A 6,795-nucleotide genomic window follows, 5' to 3' on the forward strand; every position below is an offset into this window, starting at 1 on the left:
ATTCATCTAATCATGCAACCATCTAATCATCCAGTTGTCTTCCATTCACTCATTCTCTCATCCATTACCTATTGTCTACCCATTCATTCATCCTACCATTCACCCATCTTTCCATTCACCTTCATTTATCTAATCATCCATCTATTCACCTATTCAGCTAGTTCTCCAACTTCTCTTCTATGCTTGGGTATCCATTAGATCTTCCATCTCTCTATTAGCCCTTCTATCCACTCATCCATTCCCCATTCTCCCATCTATTCATATACTCATCCATCCATCCATCCATCCATCCATCCATCCATGCATTTTCTCACCCATACACATGCTTGCATATCCTTTCATCCAGCCACATGTCCATTCATCTCTTCATTCACCTACCCATCACTCATTCACCCAACTATTCTTCATTCGTATATCCATTCACTTATTTATCCATATTTCCATCTATCCTTCCATTTACTTTCTCAACTACCCATTCATTCACCCATCCATTCACACCATCCATAGATGAATGAATGTACATACATGCATACACATTTTACTCCACCCATTAATACATTCACCTATTAACTTGTTTATATGGAATTAAATATCCTAATAAAGTTCTCAGCACAGTGCCCAACACAGTAAATGTTCAGTAATGGTGCTCATAGTAGACATTCTTATTTTAAGATTTTATTTGAGAAGCAGAATAGTGTGGGAGTAGTAATCAGTTCTGAAGCTAGACTACCTGGATTCAAATCTTGGCTCTGGCTCTGTCACTTACTGGTTCTATAAGTGGACAAGTTACTTGGATAAGTCATTTAATTTCTCTTAACCAAGCTTTCCCATCTGTAAAATGGAAATGATAAGAGTACATTTCAACTAAGAGTTGGAAATGGAGAGCTGTCCTAAAGATTAAATGAATTACTAAATGTAAAACACTAAGATTGGTGCCCTGCACACAATAAGCCCTCCACACATAGCTTTTACTATCCATTCATCCCCCAGGCATTACTGAGCCCCCATCTTGCACCAGACCCAGGCCCATCTTCCTGGGAAACATGCCTCATAAAGATGTGATTATCTTTCAAGGAGCACACAGCAAGGCAGAGAAGGCGAACAGCAACATTGACCGTGTAGCGTGATGAGAGCTCTCAGAGAGCCAGGAAGGATACTTGTAGGAGCAGTGAGGGGGCATTCCCCACACGCCCACCTCGGTCTGTTCTCCTCACTCTGTAACTCCGGAGGCCATCTCACCCACTCTCTGAACTTCCTCCCCAGCCTCCGTGCTCAGACCTCACTCCTGAGCTCCAGGTCCACACATACAGTGGCTTACTGGGCAGCTCTCCTTGAAAGTTTCAAACTGAACCCATTGTTGGCCTTCATACTGTTCTTCTTATACCTTCTGATTCTATAAATGGTGCCAACATACATCTAAGTGCCCAATGTTCTGAATCACCTGGACTCAGACTTCTGCTTCTTTCCTCCCATATCCTGCCAGTCACTAAACATGTTGCTTCTTACCTCTGCAAGATCCCTAACACCTGCCTCCTCCTTGTCATCTCTACAGCACCTCCTCCTCACCCTGTCTCCACCTAGGGCCTTATTACCCTTGACCTACACCATGGCCTCCTCCCCTGCCTTCCTGCTGCCATCACTGTGTCCTCCTATGTATCCCACACCTGTCTCACCTCACTTCCCATGACACTGTTTTCATGATGTCACTCAAAAGCCAACAGTGACACCTGGAATATTTCTGTGTCACCCTGTCACTTGTCTTTCTCCTCCACTGGACTATAGGCTTCTTGAGGGCAGCCCTCTCATCTCCCTTGACTGAGGTTCAGTACCTGGCAAAGAGGAAATCTCAACAGGTGTTTGTGGAGCATTATTTTAGTAAACTAGGAGGTGAGAATGGGAGAAGGTGTAACTGGGGGCTCTCGAGTAGTACAGGAAAGTCTGCACCAGCTGTTACCAGAGAACTGTGTTAAAAACTCACAAAACAAAAAGGGGATTGGTCACAGAGGTTGCAGTGGTGATGTCTGGGAGTGAGAATAGCCCAAGCTGGGTAGGGAGAGAAGTGTACCCCAGAAGACCCCCAGGTAGGGGACTGGGACCAGAGATTTCAAAACTGGGCAGACAGGAGGAAGTGGTGGGAGCCTGGGGCATCAGACTTTCAATCTTGGAGATGGCTAGATGATAACAAGGGTCCCTGTGTAGCTCAATGTGTTGTTGGAGACCAATTGGGAATGAACATAGCTGGGGAGGGGGGTGCTGGCTGGCTCAGCCAGTAGAGCATACACTCCTGATCTTGGGGTCATGAGTGCCGGACCTACATTGGGCATGGAGCCTACTTTAGAAGAAGAAGAAGAAGAAGAAGAAGAAGAATGATGACGGCAAAGATCACTAGAGGTGAGAAGTCATGCTAGAGCTGAGAAGAATCTGGTGGGCCAGTATCAAGTCCCAGAAGAAACCTGACTGTGAACGTGAGGCTCAGGAAAACCGAAGGAGGTGAGGATGGGTCAAAGGGAGCCTACGGTGGAGGTGGCTTCAAAGGTAAGCGGAGAGGAGGCTGGGAGAACAGTACAGGGGAGCGGTGCAGGCAGGAGTGGCAGGATATGTGGGAGGCCGTGTTGTCTGGGGAAAGCCAGTTTCTGTACCCCTCACGTTCTGCAGACACACCCTTGCCTGGTCCCTCCAGGCCACTACCACCTCTCTCACCTGCCCCATGTTCAGTGCCCAGAGAAGGGACAGGGGTCTGGGAGAATTGTCTCTTGCTTCTCATTTTCCTGTCACAGCAAGACAAAGTGGGCAACGGGGTCTTCCCCAGCCCCCAGTGGTCAGGGTCAGGGCAGCCACCTCTGGGCTGATGTCACAGCAGGCCTTCAGCCAGATCCTGAGTCTGTTTTCATTCCTGCTCCATGAGATGGGAATAGTTAATGAGAAACAGAGAGGGGCAGGGAGGAAGAGTGGAGGGACAGAACTGCTTGCCTGTCAGACCTGAACCCCACCCTGAGGTGGAACCCTATGTATTCCCGGACGGTATTCCAGACTGATGCCTTTAGGGCCTGGGGCCTGGCTCTCCTCTCTCTTTCCCTCTCTGAGAAAGGGAAGCTTAGGTGGCCCTTGTCCATGTGTGCAGAGCCCTCTCCTTGGGGCATAGGGAGTGTCATTTTGAAGTGGCTCAGGAAGGGTCTGGGTGTGCCATCTAGAAGCAGGACTTCTAGGTTCCCTGAGGCCCTCTCCCAATGTAGTCTGATGCACTGGGGAGAGCACCGAATAGTGGACAGGTTAGGTCCAATCCAGATCTTGGCTTTGCCACTGACTTGTTCTGCAACCTCAGGCAAGCCAGGTATCCTTTCAGAGCTCTTCTGCAAAAATGGGGATAGAACCCATCATGTACTCAGAAATGCTTGTGGACAAGTGTGCCTTGTAGCAGGGAAGAGGTAGAGCAGAGGGTTACAGAAGGAGTAACTACTGGGACAGGTGCCCAAGTCTGGCCCTCTGGGCTGTGAGAAGCAGCCAGCCTAGCTGGGGAAGACTTAGGAGGAAGGGAAGGCTTAGTCAACTTCATATGTCTATGACCTTCTTCCTTCCTCCTCCTCTGAGTTAGGATGGCCTCTGTGCCCTAGACTGCCTTATTCCTGTGAGTCCCAGGACTTTTGCATATAGTGTTCCCTTCTCGCCTCCTGCTAACTGCTAAGAGTCCCAAGGCTTAACTTAGGTCGTCTTTTCAAGCAGCCTTCTTTGACAGAATTTCCAGGCTGAGTCCCTTCCTTACGATGCCTGGGGTTTACTTCGCTATAGCATTTACCATACCATATTGTATTGGCTGATTCATATTACAGTGATCCCCTCTGAGCTATGGTACCTCCAAAGAGTAGGAGCTGTAGCTGGTTCACCTCCGTATCCTCAACTCCATATACTGGGACTGGCATATGGAAGGGCCCAACTGAATAAATGAATAAGGGAGGGAGGGAGTGAATGAAGATATACTCAGTCAGTTACCAAAAGGTTAAAGGGACTTGGTTGGTAATGGGGGCCCCGGCTCCCCCTCCTGCACACCAGATAACTGGTTAGAGGACCCTCAGCCTGGCCCAAGACTATGTCAGGTCTCTAGAGCTGTGATTCGGTCCCACACCCATTAATATTTACCTTGACTTGTAATTTTACACATTTCTTTGTACGATTATATAAATAGCATCCATGTCCCTAATAGGCTGAGCTGGTTGAAGCAGGGGCTGTCTCTATTTTTGCTCATCACAAATTCCTAGTGCCCAGCACAACACCTGGCACATAGTAGATATCCAGCAAATATTCGAAGAATGAGTGAATATTGGAGAGAAGGATCACTCCACCCCCAGCCAGACCCGGGATCAGTGCACTAAGGAGAGAAATGCAGGGGCACCTGGGTGGCTCAGTGGGTTAAAGCCTCTGCCTTCGGCTCAGGTCATGATCCCAGGGTCCTGGGATGGAGCCCCGCATCAGGCTGTCTGCTTCAGCAAGGAGCCTGCTTCCCCTTCTCCCCCTCTCTCTCTGCCTGCCTCTCTGCCTACTTGTGATCTCTGCCTGTCAAATAAATAAATAAATAATCTTAAAAAAAAAAAAAAAAGCAGGAACCAAGTTCCCTCTACAACTTGCTGCATTCTCTACCGCTGAAGTTTCTACACCCTCACTGCCTTCAAACCATCCAGGCCCCAGCAGCCCCATCCCAGGAAGTGGGCCAGGACCTGGGCTAAGCCTGCAGCAAAATGTCCAGCACCCTGTGAATAGAAAGGGGTCAGTGGATTTCCCCCAAGTGCCTTGGTTTATTCAATTCCTGCTGTGTATGCATCAAACACCATTCAGTATTTTCCTATATATTTTTTCTTTTCCTATATTTTATTTAAACTTCTAATTTTAACTTTCAAACTACTAATGAAAATATTATCTGATATTTTTTAGTACGTCCCATGATCTTGGCACACCCTTTACATTTATTCACTGACTGAATGTTTGTAACCATCTTGTGAAGTTGGAATGATTACTATACCTTCTTACAGAGGAGGGCACTGAGGCACAGAGAAGTCAACCTGTCCAAGGTCACAGACTAGGAAGCTGGGCTTTGACTCTAAATCTGCAGCCCTTCCCACTCACTACCCCCTCGTCACCCCAGGTTCTAATTCACAGTCTGGCCACACTGTCTTAGATCTAGGGGCTGCTGCCCAGGTCCCTCTCCCTGGGGCCACCCTGGAGGAGTGGGATACTGTCAAGTGCTGAGGAAGCCTAGAGCAGCTTACTTTCCTTAACTGTCTGTACTCTCTGAGTTTAGGCACAGCGAAGAGCATGAAATGGGTCATTTGGGGCTGCAACTTCCCCTCTGGGGCAGATGGCATAAAGAGAGGTTTGCCAGAGCTGCTCCTCCCCCAGCCTCAATACCACCCCCTACCCTCCACTGGCTTCCCTCTTTAAGCACTAACTCAGAAGATCTAATTTCTGCCCCCACGAGTGTGTAATTAAGACCGGGCAGATTAAGACCTCGCTACCTCTCATTCCTGATCTGCCCGCAGAAAAGCCAGACCTCTCCTGAGTACCCTCATTCTTTCTCTGCACTAACTACTTCCCACCCCTCCTTGCACTCCTGCTCAGAGGTCTTGAGGACTCATCCCAAACCCCACTGAGACACAGGTTAGCTGGGTTAGGTGGCCCAGGTAGGAATGCACCTTCAAGAATGGGGTGCCTTCAAGAAGGGGGTGGTTTTAGTGCTTCTGGTCTTTGAATCCTTTCCCCCACCTCTTCTCAGTCATGGAAGCTCTAGCCTGTGTAGGTTGGGTGGTTAGGACAGGAGGGTCTTGAGATCGAGGATGTGTGAATCTGTGAAGCTGAATGAAGGAGGCTTGGGGACCTGCTGTGGGTATGGTGTGGGTAAGTGTAGTGTGCCCCTGTCTACTGTTCCAGTTTTTAAGTGAAAGGAGAATACAAATCCGAACACACTTGGAGGAGGTACCTGCGATGAGCTGCACAGGGCACAGCCAGCAGAATACCTTACCTACCCCGCCCGGATTTCTGGATTCAAGACCTCCCTTGAAACCTTCACCCTGGGGCACACACACCAAGTGCCGCCTCTGTGCCGCTGAAGGGGTGGGCACTCCTCCCAAGGCACTCGACGTCCAGCATCCCGCCCTCCGGACCCAGTAGGTGGCGATTCCTTACCCCTTCGGGGGAGCCCCCATCCCAGACTCCCACTAACAATGTTAACGTGACGGAGTAGGGGGGCTGAGGGGGTCAGTGCAGGAGCCTCACGCCACCGGCCCTCCCTCACCTCGGAGCCTCAGGAGCAGGAAGTGACCACTTGAGCAGGCGCTTGGAGCACCCCTCCTCTTTATCTGAACCTTCGGCCTGGGAATGTGGCGCGGGGTGTGCAGGACGCCACTCAGCGCCTCGTCCCCTGCCCCGGCCGCCCGCGACACCTCGCGCGGTTGACAGCTGCGGCGCCTGGGCCCAAGGCCATCTCGGACCCGCGCACCGTCTCCGCCCGGAACAGTCCCCAGCCGAAGCAGTAGGGCTCGGCGGAGGAGCTCCGGGCCCACACCCCTCCCTACCCTCTCTCCCCGCCCGGGGGGGCGCTGCTGGCAGAGCCTGGCGGGGCGCCCCTCCCGGTGGGGGGACTACTAAGGAGCGGGCGCGGCGGGGGACGCGGGAGCGCGCATCCGCAGGGCCGTGAGCGCGCTGGGGCCCGCGCGCCATCCGCTCCTCTGCCCCCGCTCCCGGCTAGCAGGGCTGCAGCCCAGCTGCCCAGGCGCTGCACTAAGCCACAGCCTCGGAGCTCGGACCGCA

This window comes from Mustela lutreola, chromosome 2, assembly GCF_030435805.1.
Source record: "Mustela lutreola isolate mMusLut2 chromosome 2, mMusLut2.pri, whole genome shotgun sequence".
Lineage (NCBI taxonomy): Eukaryota > Metazoa > Chordata > Mammalia > Carnivora > Mustelidae > Mustela > Mustela lutreola.